The sequence below is a fragment of the Halichoerus grypus genome, chromosome 5, assembly GCF_964656455.1.
Source record: "Halichoerus grypus chromosome 5, mHalGry1.hap1.1, whole genome shotgun sequence".
NCBI classification, from domain to species: domain Eukaryota; kingdom Metazoa; phylum Chordata; class Mammalia; order Carnivora; family Phocidae; genus Halichoerus; species Halichoerus grypus.
Genome location: NC_135716.1, coordinates 169,706,664 through 169,720,895, shown reverse-complemented (window position 1 = coordinate 169,720,895; position 14,232 = coordinate 169,706,664). Strand labels below are relative to the sequence as shown.

The 14,232-nt window shown below is 46.9% G+C and overlaps 1 long non-coding RNA gene across 1 annotated transcript; it reads left to right on the top strand.

The window, feature by feature from the left end:
• The first annotated feature begins 786 nt into the window (after positions 1 to 786).
• LOC144381781 (uncharacterized) lies at positions 787 to 13,167 on the top strand. The gene is made up of 3 exons (XR_013447600.1): positions 787 to 948; positions 8,071 to 8,238; positions 12,977 to 13,167. It is a non-coding gene; the product is annotated as an uncharacterized LOC144381781 (long non-coding RNA).
• The last annotated feature ends 1,065 nt before the right edge of the window (positions 13,168 to 14,232 follow it).

The following is a 14,232-nucleotide window of genomic DNA, read 5'->3' as shown; positions in this document are numbered from 1 at the left end:
CTGCTGCTGAATGTGTAATCCTCAAAGGCAAAGCTTTTTGATACTCATCCTATTTACCTCTCCCCACTCCCAGCAGAACTGGCCCTGACCACACGCAGGTACAGTTACTAAGTACTAAATGCCAGGCACTGTGCGGAAGCCCATGAGTGATCACCTCTCTGCTTCTCACAGAGATCCTGTGAGCGGGTCACATTAGCCCCATTTTACAGCTGACAGATGTGACAACTGTGACTCAGAAGGGTGAAGTGATTCAGTGAATGTTACCCAATGAGGAAGAAGCAGCACCAGCTTCCAACCCAGATCTGTCTGATTGTGGAGCCCATGGAGGCTGACCCCGGCACCATCCAGCCCCGCTGAGAAGGTGTTCAGTAACCATGTTGAATGTGTAGTGAGCTGTGTGGTGAAGTCAATCAGCAGCTAATGTGGCATGTGACCTGTCGCCTGTGCTTACTTATGCCCAGTAGTATCTGAAAGAGGCCTTTCTCTACTGAGACTCTCTTTCCTTAGGGCCCTGCAGTCAGGCAGCCTTCACGGGGCCAAGACCCACATCCACTAGCTTGACCCGGGCCCCCAGTGGCGACAGGGGCTTGGCACTGTGCTGAGCGCGTGACCTTGTCAGCGGATGGATAGACAGATTGGGTGACACAGAGAACCCATGAGACACAGCCCTCATTGTGAAACCACTCTTGGTTCCAGAGCAGGGAAAATTCCTTCCTGCCCACCTCCAGAGGGATGGGCCGCCTGAGGGCTAACCACCCTCACAGGAGTAGAGGAGGTTATGGGACAGATGCAGGTGTGGTAGGTGGTCATGAAATTTTCCAGTCCCTTCCCCTCCCCTCGTCCTGAGACCATCTTCGCCGCCAGCCCACCTCATACTATGCGTTGGAGTTCCCAGCACACCTTCCCGTACAGGAGCCCATTCTTGAGCCTCTCAGCCGTGCCTTTCAGGTAGGTGTGGACGGAAGGCAGCTTGGCCTGCTGACAGAACTAGGTGGTAAAGTCATCAGACTTGGTTCAGATCCCAGCTCCACCACTTACTAACCTATGACTGCAGGAAATGAACTAAACCTCTCTGAATCTGGGCTTTTTTGTCTATAAATGCGGAGAAGAGTAGCCCCTTCATCATAGGTTGTTGTGGGAATGAGATGACTTATGTCAGATTTGGAAGAGCTCAAAAACTGAATTTTTTTAAAACATGACATATTCCCTACATAATTATTCTGTAGTCTGTTGCCTATTGGATACCTGACTTGGCTCTTAAGTGGCAGAGCTGGGACTCACACTCGGGGGACAGTATAAGATATTCCAGCCAACCCGAATAGGACTGCAGAAGGACTCGGGCTGTCCTTCACTTCCCTGTGTCCTCATCATGCTTCTCGGGGATAGGAGTGGGCCCCCCGCCGGGGAGTAGTTGCACTCAGTCAGCAGTATGGGGGTGCGGCCAGATGGAAGGATATAAGGGGATTCTGTGATGAGCCTTATATCCTTCCCAGTCCCCCATCTAAGATCTCCTCCTTGCCAGTCCTCTGCCTAGTGCTGTAACTTTCCATCCTCTTGGTGATTTCCCAAGATGAATGCACCACGCCTCAAATAAGCTGTTTGCCTAAATGATAGGATGCTCTTGGTTCATCCAATGAATGACTATTTATGAAGTCTCTACAAGGTAGACAACCCTGTAATCAGGGCTGGAGGGTGGACGTGCTGGACTAAAAGTTCTGGGCCTGAAGGAGCTTCCAATACAGGAGAGGACCCAGGAAGCAGTGCTGGGTGGATGTATTTCTGTCCCCTGCTTCTACTTCCTGGTTCACGCACACCACGGTTCTTCTTAAATCCATGTCAGTCCCTCTGTCTGGCTCTGCACGTGGTGGGTGGGGTTCGGCTTCTTTCAGTCCCCAAGGGCTGTCTGGCTGGGTGGGTTTAGAGAGCCAAGAGCAGACAGCTATTTAACATTCTCTGCAACAGGGACGAATGAATCACAGTTGTCTTGGGCGGTGAGTGCCAACTGGCTCTATCTCTAATCAGTACCCGGAGTGGGAGACGCTTGGAGGACACAGCAGCCTCCGTGTCCCTGCCCTCGGGCCCTACCTGGAAGGCAGCTGGCTTTCTGGGAGGCCAAAATGTCTGGCAGAAGTCCTTTCTTGAGCCTAGGGTCGCCTTTGCCGCAGGTTATCAGCTCTATCGGATATGACGAATTTGACAATGTGCTACCTCCCAGGCTTCCTGGGCCCACCTTCTTTTTCTGTTGCCCTTAAAAAGAAATGCATCTTATTTTGTTATTAGAAAGGTAATTAATGCATGTCTAAAAATTTGGAAAAAGGGAAATGTGCAAAGAATTTTTAAAACCATATTTAGACCCACCACCCAAAGACAAGCACAAATTTTGGCATATTTTATTTAAGTCCTTTTTAAAACATCTTTTTAAATTTTATTATCTTTTTATTGAAGTATAGTCGATACACCATGTTACATTGGTTTCAGGGGTACAACATAGTGACTTGACAAGTCTACACATTATGCTGTGCTCACAAGTATAATTCCCACCTGTCACCATACAGCACTATTATAGTCCCATTGACTGTATCGTCTTTGCTGGGTATGGAGTTTCAGCTGTGCAAGATGGAAAAGTCTAGAGATCTGTTGTACAACAATGGGCAGACCGTTAATAATACTGTGCTGTACACTTAAAAATTATTAAGAGGGTAAATTTATGTTATGTGGTCTTGTTTTTTTGTTTTGTTTGCCACAATAAAAAAATACTTTGTTTTTATGTGGCTATTTTGCTGTGCATGCAGTTAGGTATCCTGCCGTATTCACTTAACAATGCAAACTATTAAACTAAATCTAAATTCTTTATTACTATTAGTTTTAGTGGCTAAATAATATTTGCTAGGTAGAGATACCATAATTTAACCTTCCCCTTTTGGACATTTAGGTTGTTACTTACTAAACAGACAAAGATGGAGTTGAGTTTCTCACATATAAAGATTTTCCTTATTTAGATTCCCTGGGCTAGCCTCCCTGAAGAGAAGGCGCAGGATCAAAGGATGTAAACATACCAGGGCTTTTGATAGACATTGCTAAATTGTTTTCCAGAAGGGCTGTATTAATTTCCACTCCTACTAGCAATGAATGAGCGTGCCTGTTTCACCACACCCTCGGCAATACTGAGCATTATCATCTCAAATCGGGGCTGATTTGGTAGGCAAATATTTGTATCTTGTTTTAATTTTCATTCCTTTGATGGCTAATAAGAAGAAACATCCTTCCGTGTGTTTGTGAATTGTCCATTCCTATGCCTAGCCATTTCTCTCCTTCATCCCTTTGGCTTTTGGAGTCTTCTGGGTTTGTCTTAGGAAATTGTGTAAGATCTCCCGGGACTGCGCTTTTGATACATCCTGAAACTCACATCCCAGCCTGGAATCGTGTGGACCCCATCCCCTTCCCCAGCCCTGTGCTGCCCTGGCCTGGACTCTCCCCCCTCCTACACATTCTTCAAGGCCCCGTTAAGACTCGACTTTCAAAAGCTTACCCTGCTAGCTCCAATCTATCTCTCCCTTTCCACCGCATTTGGCATAACCGGGTATTTCGCAAGGTGGTTATGTTTATGTTTTTAGCATCATTCAGGGTGGGTCTCTCCTGCCTCACTGCATCTGGCCTCCCCAGGGAGCGTGGGTCTCCCCCGCACCAGCGTGGGAGGCACACTGAAGATGTGCAAATAAATGCACGTTGAATGGACTTGGCGGAGGCCCGCCAGCTCTGAAACTCCCCTGTGGCCTCTGCCACAGCGGACCCGTGCTCCCACTTGGGGGGGGAAGCATGGTGGTTTGGTGACAGGCGGGCTTGAACTCGAATCCCAGCTTCTCCATTGGCTTACTGAGTTACTTGCACTGGTTGGGTCTCTGTTTTCTCAGCTGGCAAATGGGATAGTGGTTCTTATCTGTGGTGTGAGGATTAAATGAGATCATTTGAACCAAGGGATGTAAACACCGCTTGGTACAAAATAAACACTAAAAAAAAAAAAAGGAGATATTATTACTTCTTCACCATCAATTCGTATCTCTCCCGTCCTTCAGAAACTTGATTTTTCTAAGATGCCATCTGAATTAGTTTCCTGTTGCCACTGTGACAAATTACCCCAAACTTAGCATCTTAAGACAAACACAAATGAATTCTCTTATAGTTCTGGTGGTCAGAAGCCCAAGATGGGTTTCACTGGGTCTGAATCAAGACGTCAGCAGGGCCGAGCTCCCTCCCTGGCTCGAGGAGAGCATCTGTTTCCTTCCGTTTTTCTGCTTCTAGAGGCTGCTGCTTTCCTGACTCGTGGCCTTGTCCTCCACTGCAACCTCTGCTCTGTCCTCACGTCTCCCTCGTGCATCTCCGACCTTCCGGCCTGTCCTGTATGAACCCTTGTGAACACACGGGGCCCACCCAAATCATCTTCCCATCTTGAGACCCTTAACTTCATCGCATCTGCAAATCCCTTTTACCATCTCAGGCGATACAGTCACACGTTCTGGGGGTTAGAAGTGGACATTTTGGAGGGCAATTATTCAGCCTACCATACCGTCCATGCCCACTTGATTCGGCCTTCTCCACCGCTATGCACTTGGCTGTTTTGCATCCCTCCAAGAAGGAACTAGAAGGGAAAATGAATGATTCCTGAGTGAGCCCTGTAGTAGGTGCCCCGATGCACCTGGGGATCTATATCTATATATAGATCTGGGTATAGATATAGATCCCCATCCAGAAGGAAATCGAGGCTCAGAGAGGCTCAGTGCTTGCCCGAGGTCACACAGTAGACACCAGGCAGAGCCCTAGTTAGAGCCCACCAGGGCCCCCTGACTCCAGAGCCCAGGCTCCTTTCACCACCTGATGTTGCCTTTTACTTGAGGTCATTCTATATTAATTTAAATTCAGGTCAAGAGGCTTCTGGGTGGCTCAGTCGGTTAAGCGTCTGCCTTCGGCTCGGGTCATGATCTTGGGGTCCTGGGATGGAGCCCTGCGTTAGGCTCCTTGCTCAGTGGGGGCCCTGCTTCTCCCTCTCCCTCTGCCCCTCCCCCCTGCTCATGCTCTCTCTCTCAAATAAATAAATCTTTTAAAAATAAATAAATAAATTCAGTTCAATAAGCAAGTCTTCAGTGCCTGTCTTGAGCTAGACACCATGTAATATATAACATGGTTTCTGTAATTTTATGGAAAAGTGGTTATCCAACCTTAGGCAAGTCATTTGATTTTTTACAATGTTAGTTTCTTTCTATGCAAAAGGAGGAGGGGGCCACAGAAAAAATGAGAGTTATGAGCAAGCACTTTACAGAGGAGGAAACCCAGGTGGGCAAGAGATGTATGTAAAGATACTTCACTTCATTAATAATCAAGGAAATGCAAATTAAAACAACAATGACAATGTCTGCAGTTCTCTTTGCCTCTCCAAGCAGAGTTTAACCTTTGAGACGGTGCGGGCTCCAGGCTTTCCTCTCTTGGTTGGCCCTTCGTACCGTGAGCCAGATGTGTGTTCCACAAACCCCATTGATGGTTTCAAATCTGTCATGCCCAGATGATCTCAGAAAATGCCTGAGAGTTGATATTGCATATCCATTTAAATCAATACCTTCAACATGTACGGAGGGGGCAGAGGGATAAAGTGTGGGTAAGGAAATAGAGTCATTCCTGGCCAATCCTACCTGTTTCCAAGAGAAACCTTGTTCTGAAGCCAGGGACCCTGTCTAACAGAACTTCCTTCTTGTCTGTTTCCTCCTTCATCTCCACGAGGACAGGGACCTCGTCTGTCTCATTCACTATATTCACTAGAACACTTGGTACTTAGTAAGTAGTCAAGAAATATGTGTCAGATTGAGTGAATGAACTGCTGCACTCTGGGTTTGGCTTTCTTATCTGGAAAATGATAGAGCTGAACTTAGTGATTGGTTGATTGGTTCATTCATTCATTCCAAAACATGTTGATTAAGCCCTTCTTTGCCAGTCCCTTGCTAAATGTCAGATGTTTGGTGTTGAACAAACAGGTGACAGTTCCTGACATCTAACCACTGAGGCAGACATTCACAGTTAACTCTCAAGGTGCAGTTGTGGTAAGTGTCCTAAAGGAAAAAATACAGAGTTCTATGAGGGCATTTAATAGGGGGAGGCTAAATTTAGAAAATCCAACCACCTTGTTAGAATTGTTGATCCTCAGACATACCTATTTGTTTGATGGTCAGGCAGATAGTGCCCATGGTCAAGAGCTCCAGATCAGCTGAAGCAGCTCAGATTCCCAGAGGCCAGTGGTCCCCTAGACCCCATTCAGGATTCTTTCCCCTTGAGTCTGCAGCCCCTCCAGCTCTGCCATAGTTAGGCCAAGATTTGTTCCTGTTCAAGTACCTTCAACAGCTCTCCACTTTTTTTTTTTTTTTAGACAGGGAGAGAGAGAGAAAGAGTGCATGTGCAGGTTGGGGGGTGGAGAGGAAGGGGCAGAGGGCAAGGGAGAGAGAGAATCTTAAGCCAGCTCCATGCCCAGCATGGAGCCTGACTCAGGGCTCGATCTCACCACCCTGAGATCACAACCTGAGCTGAAATCAAGAGTCAGACGCTCAGCTGAGTCAGCCACCCATGCGCCCCTACAGCTCTCCACTTCTTACAGGATGGACTCCAAACTCCTCAGAATTAAATTCTTTTGTGATCTGACCCCAGCCTCATCTGTCTCAGACTCTGTGTCCCAACACTGCTGGGCTGACCCCAGCGTTGCTGCTCACTACGTGTGGCCCGGGGCCTGACCCTGCTCCTCTCAGGCCCTCCTCACGGGCACCTGTGACAAGATGGGTTTGGACTCAAATGATCTTCAAGTTTTATAAATGGTATCATTCCAAGATTACTCTCCAAATACGCTGTTCCTTTTCCTGCTCGCACTTCGGCCCGAACTGTGCTCTTTGGCTGGGATGCCCGCAATTACCACTCGCAATTCCTATGTGATGGTGTTCTAGATTGGGGCTCAAACCCCACTCTCATCAAGAAATCCAGAGAAATTCTATGTTTCTGGAATAATATGCTTGGACCTTAATAAGAGTACTCATTACCTTCTACCATGGGCAGCTGTGTATAGACACAGTCTGAGTGTCGTCTCTGAAGTACGGGAAACAAGGGTTCAAATCTCCGAAATGGGGGATGATCAAACCTTTCTCCCAGTCTTGTACAGACGACATGTGGAAATAAACAAGCATTTCACAACATCTGGCAAACTAAGAGCTAAACACATGGTCGTTCTCCCCCACTACACGCTAAGTCCCTTTATGACAGAACTCCATCTGACGGGAAATGAAATAACCAATAATTGCACACCTACTACATGCCTACTACATAGCATTACGCTATGCACACAGAGTTCCTTAATCCTCACAACAACTGGGGGCGCTTGGGTGGTGCAGTCGGTTGAGGGTCCGACTCTTGGTTTCAGCTCAGGTCATGATCTCAGGGTTCATGGGCTCCATGCTCAGCGCAGAATCTGCTTGAGATTCTCTCTCTCTGCCCCTCCCCCCACTCATGCACTCTCTCTTCCTAAAATAAAAATAAATAAATCATTTTTTAATGGATGAAGTAGGTATTACCATTATCCCCATTTTATAGAGGAGGGGATTGAGGCTCCGAGAAGTGAAGTGACTTAGCCAAGCTCATGCAGTAATAATGGGCAGAGCTGGATCTGAGCCCAGACCGTGTGCCTTCAGAGGCCACACTGACTCTGAGTAATTCAACCACAGTTCAGCACAGCTTAGTAGGTCCCCTAGAAACTACTCTCAAAGTGTATGGCTGTTGTCAGTTTATTTCTGTTTCCCTTATGAGACTGTAAGTTCCTGACAGAAGGGTCTGTGTCTTACTCCTCCGCGTAGCTCTGATATTCCTCAAGTGTGCCTTGGAAATGACACTTGCTAGATGGATGAGCAGGTGAATGGACGGATGAGCGAATAGATGGACCGACAGACGGACAGGCAGATGAACCAACGAGTGGATAAACACAAGAGTCCCCAGATGAAGGGTTTGCTCCCCAAACATTCCTCTTTAATAGTTCTCTGCCCCCTTCCCCAGGGACAGCCAGGCTCGGAGTAGAAGACTGTGGAAGACCAGTGGGGAAGAAAATACACCCCATGTGACCACCAAGCCTCTCAAAGTGTCATCATGGTGGATACAACAGATTCCAGCCTCAAGAGTCATGCCAGCCTCTTGGATGTCACCATGGTGAGGCAGACTTCCCAGGTACCTATTAAGCATGGGACTAGAGCCTGATTCATGCTTCAGGCTTTCCTCCCTCTTTCTCTCCACGGGCACCCACTGCCCCACCCCAATTCTTATCCATAATAAGGAGAGAGGCCACGGATCAGATTCTGTTACCAGAGCTGCCAAACCCCCAGAGAGGGAGAGGCCCCGAGGCTGGCTTTGGACCAGGGCGTGGATCAAAAGCCACTGCCTCATTCTCAAAATAGGAGCAAAGGCCCGAGATGCATAATCACCACACTGAGCCGATAGCATCTCTGCCTCCCCACGATGGGTATCCTGGGAAGAAGGGAGGGAACGAGGGCGGTGTGAATATCTCCAGCCCACGCTCACCTCACCGGGGCGGGATAAAGGAGATGATGCACTCAGAGCACTTCACAAGGACCTGGCCCATAGTAAGCGCTCGATAATTCACGTGACCAATTATCGCTAAAGATAACGAACTGCTGATGAGGTAGCACTGCACTCTGGCTACATCTAGAAAGGATTTGAAAACCCCTGGTTTTAAACCCACCTCCACAGCACACCCCGAAGCGGTGAAAATAAAGATAAAAAAGAAAGACTGGGTTTGGTGCCAGGAAATGTATCAAGTAAAGCTCCCGGCAGCTATTAAAACCACCCATGAGGGGAGCCTGGGTGGCTCAGTTGGTTAAACTTCTGCCTTTGGCTCATGTCATGATCCCGGAGTCCCAGTATCCAGTCCCTGCATCTGGCTCCTTGCTCAGCGGGGAGTCTGCTTCTTCCTCTCCCTCCCCTCCTCCCCTCCTCTTGCTCAAGCTCTCTGGTGCACGCTCTCAAATTTAAAAAAAAAAAAAAAATCATGCATGGAAACAAAAAAAACAAAGAAACCCCCCAAAAAAACCACATGGCATGCACATACTCATTATTAATTTTCTAGGCACCCCAGGGCCTTTGCACTTGCTGTTCCCTCTACCTGGATCCAGTCCAAGGCTGGCCCATTCCCATCACTCAGGCCTCAGTTCAAATCTTATTTCCTCAAAGAAGGCTTTTATGACCCCCCTTTCAAATGTTGCCCCCAACATATTGTATTGTTTTTTTTATAGCATTGTCAGAAATGAACATTTTATTTTTGTGATTTATGGCCTGATAACTCCAGTGAGGGGGAGACCTTTTCTCTTTTGCTCATTTCTATATTTTCAGTGCCTAGAAAATATTTATGGATATCATAAATATTTTGCTGAAAGAATGAAGTTATTATTACTGTTCTGTTAGCATATTAAAATGTCTGCGGTAGACTAAGGCAAAAGGGTGGTTTCAAACTAGTAGGTCATGATTCTCCCTTTTTAAACTCTTGTTTCCAAATGCGCACACACACATGCATGCACATATTCATTATACGCTCTCAAATGTATACATACACATTTACACAGGATACATCAAAATGTTTTTTTCAAGTTTATTTACTTTTAAGTGTTCTCTACACCCAACATGGGGCTCAAACTCACGACCCCGAGATCAAGAGTCGCATGCTCGTCCGACTGATCCAACCAGGCGTCGCATGGGATACACCAAAATGTTGAGTTTTTTGTTGACAGTCAAGATGCACTTATTTTAAAATCAGAAATAATCTATAAAACAATTTCTATTCTGAAAAAAAAAACAATGTTAAAAACTTTTCCTTTAACAAGAAAGCAATGTTAGTGGGACATAGGAGTGTGGGTTTGGGGACAGACTGCCTAGGGTTTAAACCCTGACTCGAGCACTTTTAGCTGTGTAATGGTTACATAAGTGCTCTGAACCTCAGTTTCCCCATCTAGAAAATGCAAGAATTCATGCCTATCTTTTACTGGGGATGTGGAGATGAATGAGATCATCAGCGTAAACATGCCAGTCCGAATGCCCGGCTCTATTGAGAAGGCATGTGCTAAAGTCCAGTTCTTCTCCAAGGCTCAGTCCAGCCGTCATTTATTTATTTGGCTTCCTCTTCCATAAAACAGGGAATAATCATAATACCTCCTCCTTCGGGTTGTTCGAGCAACTGAAGACAATAATGTATGCACAGTGTTCAGCATGGTACCTGATACGTCCTCAGTACTTAGTAAACGTTAGGGATCATGGTCATGATCACTGTGGTGCTAACATAAGGGTAGGTAAGAGTAGAGGCTCTCCAGGTCACCCCATCTGGATTCCAGAGCAAGTTACTTCACCTTTCTAAACCTTAATCTCCTCATCTGAGAAATGGGATAATAATAGTACCAAATGCGAGAGGTGCGTAATGCCTTGGCACACTGCCTTGCAATGAAGCCCTTAGTGCTCTCCTCCCCAATGCAACTTTACCCAGTACCTACTTGGTCTTCAGCACCCGTCCCTCTGGGGCAGGAGCTGGGCTGATTCTCTGTCTGAGGGTCCCCGGCTGCCCACACTGCACAGTAGAATGACCGACGGTCCCCAGGAAAGCGAACCAGGCCCTGGCTGAATGCTGACTGGGCAGGAAGACGAGCATCTGGCTTGAAGCTCAGGAGCGAGCGCATCTTCATGATCCCGGGCTTGGCAGACAGCATCAGAAAGCTGGGGCCCCCCTTCAGGGCAGGGCCTGGCCTGCGGCCCAGAGGAAGCCTTTGGTTTTGACGGCGCCCTGAGCACACACCACCCCGTGCCCGAACAGAGCTTCCTTTGTGCGGTGACAGGGCGGCACGTGACTCACCGAAGGGCAGCCTCCACCTTCACAGCTGCAGCCACGGCCGTGCTGAGCCAGCTGCTGCCCAGAGGGACCCCGGGGCCTCACAGCTCTGGACATCTCGTCCTCACGATGCCAGCGCGCTGGCCCCAAAGCCTGGGGCGAGACGAGCCAGAGCCACAGCGGGGTCGGGAAGCCTCCATCCCCCGAGGTCTCCGAGCTAACGAGCCTCACGGCCTCACGGCTGTCCATTCCCCTCGGCAGCTCGGCCGGGCCGGGATTATTAGCTCCGCTGTGTAGATCGGGAAACTGGCTTAGAGAAGTAGAAGCTGAGGGACCCAAAGGTACCCAGCCAAGCCCCAGGCCCTTCCTGCTGCCCAGCGTGAGCCCCCGGTGGCGTGGACGGAAGGGGAAGGGGAACAGCGCCCAAGCCACCATTTCATTTCCCTGAACATTGAGTGAGCACTTACTCTGTGATGGGCGCCAGGCCACGCAAGGTGCATGCGTTGCCCCCCTCGATCCCAACCTCACTCTCTTTGAGGTGGGTATATTATTATGCCTCTTAACTGATGAGAAGACGGAGACCTGTGAAGGTTATCTGTCCCAGAGCACACAGCTAGTAAGTGGCAGAATCAGAATTTGGACGCAGATTTGTCTGTCCCGCAAACCAGGAGTTTTCCTTTCCGTTTTATATGCTCCTCCATGCGGCGTAGACCCCGGGAGAATGAGTTTCAGAGTCAGGGATGGTGGCTGTACTGATTGAGGATGGGGAGAGAGGGGTCCTAGAGAAGAGGGGAGGAATTAAGGTCAGAGGAAGCAGGATAAATGGGGGAATTATTACCATATGTTGATTAAAGTCTTTTTTTTTTTTTTTAAGATTTTATTTATTATTTGGGAGAGAGAGAGAGACAGCGCGAGCTGGGGGAGGAGCAGGAGAGGGAGAAGCAGACTCTCCCCTGAACGCAGAGCCTGACATGAGGCTCGATCCCAGGACCCTGAGATCATGACGTGAGCTGAAACCAAGAGTCCAATGCTTAACCGACTGAGCCACACAGGCGCCCCCCCCCATTGCAAGTCTTTTTTAAAATTCATTTTGTTCGAGTATAATATATATATATTCAGAAGAGAGTAACAGACATTACAGAAAAGTGAACCAATCATGAATTTTCAGAAACTGAACACTCCAATCAGCACCTAAATGAGGAAGCAGAACCTTTCCAGCGAACACCCTCATGCCCTCTGCCCTGACCGCTATCCTGACTTCTAATCCCATCAGTGGATCGCATCTGTTTCGTTTTGAATGAAATCACACATCACGTATTCTCTCGTATCTGGCTTCTTTCATGCAATATCGTGCTTGTGTGTAGCAAGTGTGTTTTTCAACATTTTATTTGGAACATTTTCAAACATACAGCAATGCTGAAAGAATTTTACAGTGAACTCCCACAAATCTACCACCCAGATCCTACTATGAACATTTACACTTGCTTTTCTTTCATCTAAAGCCATCTCTCTATCCATTCATGACTATGTCTATTTTATTGTGCATCTCAAAGTAAATTGCTAACATCAGTGCACTTCCCCTAAATACTTCAGCATGTGTGTTATTAAAGAGTTTAATATTTGTTCACGATTTTTGTCCTTTGGGTGTAAAATATAGATATGATGAAATGTACAAATCTTAAGTGCACAGTTATTAAGTTTTGATAAATGCATACACATGTGTCACCCCAAACCCTGTCTAGATATAGAACATTCCCATCACCCCAAAAACTTCCCTCATGCCCCTTCCCAGTTAGTACTCCCTCTCCCCACGCCCCTAGGCAATTACTGTTCTGATATTTTCCTTTTTTTTCTCTTTTCTTTTTTTTTATTTAAAGATTTATTTATTTATTTGAGAGAGAGAGAGAGAGCACAAGCAGGGGGAGGAGCAGAGCCAGATGTGGTACTAGATCCCAGAACTCCGGGATCATGACCCGAGCCAAAGGCAGATGCTCAACTGCCTGAACCACCCAGGTGCCCCGTTCTGGTATTTTTCTTTTTTTTTTTTAGATTTTTTTTTTTTTTTTTTTTATTTGACAGAGAGAGCACAAGCAGACGGAGAGAGAGGGAGAAGCAGGTTCCCTGTTGAGCAAGGAGCCTGATGTGGGACTCGATCCCAGGACCCTGGGATCATGACCTGGGCTGAAGGCAGCCGCTTAACCAACTGAGCCACCCAGGCGTCCCCCGTTCTGGTATTTTTCTATGATATATTAGTTTTGCCTGTTCTAGAACTTCATATAAACGGAATCATACAATATATACCCTTTGTGTAAGGCTTCTTTCACTCAGTGTAATGTTTTTGAGATTTATCCGTGTTGTTATCATATCAGTAATTTGTTCTTTTTATCGGGTAGTGTTCTATCGTAAGAATATACCACAGTTTATTTATCCATTCTCCTAGTGATGGACACCGGGGCTGTTTCTCCTGGAAAAGGTGCTATGAACACTCCTATACAAGCCTCTTTGTGAAAATATGTTTTTATTACCCTTGAGTAAATATTAAGGCGTGTAAGTCTTAAGTATTGGGTCACAGGGTAGGTATATGTTTTTTTTTTATAGAAAACTGACTGATTCTTTGCCAGAGTGGGTTTTATCAATTTATATTACCACCAACAATGAATGAGAGATCCAGTTGTTTCACAGCCTTATCAACATTTGCTGTTGCCAGTCTCTTTACCGTTCCTAGCAAGTGTGTAGTAGTAACCCAGTGCAGTTTTAGTTTGCATTTCCATGAAAAGGCACCACTTCCTTCAGGTGGATATAGCTCCTTGCCCAGCCTCACAGCCTAGCAAGCAGAGTACATGCTCTCTTGTGCAGACCACAACCTGCCCAACTGTACATGGCAGGCCTGCTTCAGGTCTTCTTATCTAATGAGCACAATGAATAAGAGCCAACCCTAGGAGCACCATCTTTATTTCAAAGAAAAACAGCATTTATAGTGGTTGGGACTGGCCTCTGCTGTCAGACCGCCTGGACTCAGACTCGACCTCACCACACACCAACTGTGGTGTTGATGGGCAAATCACTTAACATTTGTAACTCGTTCTCTCTACCCTACTCATAGGTTTGTTGTGAAGATGAATGAGATAATACACATAATATGCTCAGCACAGTGCCTGGCACACAGTAAACACTAGGAGACGTTAGTTGTTTTATTATTGCTATGTCTGATCAGAACAGTTCAGTATGTGCTGATTGAAGAAAGAAGGTACATAAGGGCACCTGGGTGGCTCAGTTGGTTAAGCGTCTGCCTCTGGCTCAGGTAGTGAACCCAGGGTCCTGGGATCAAGTCCTGC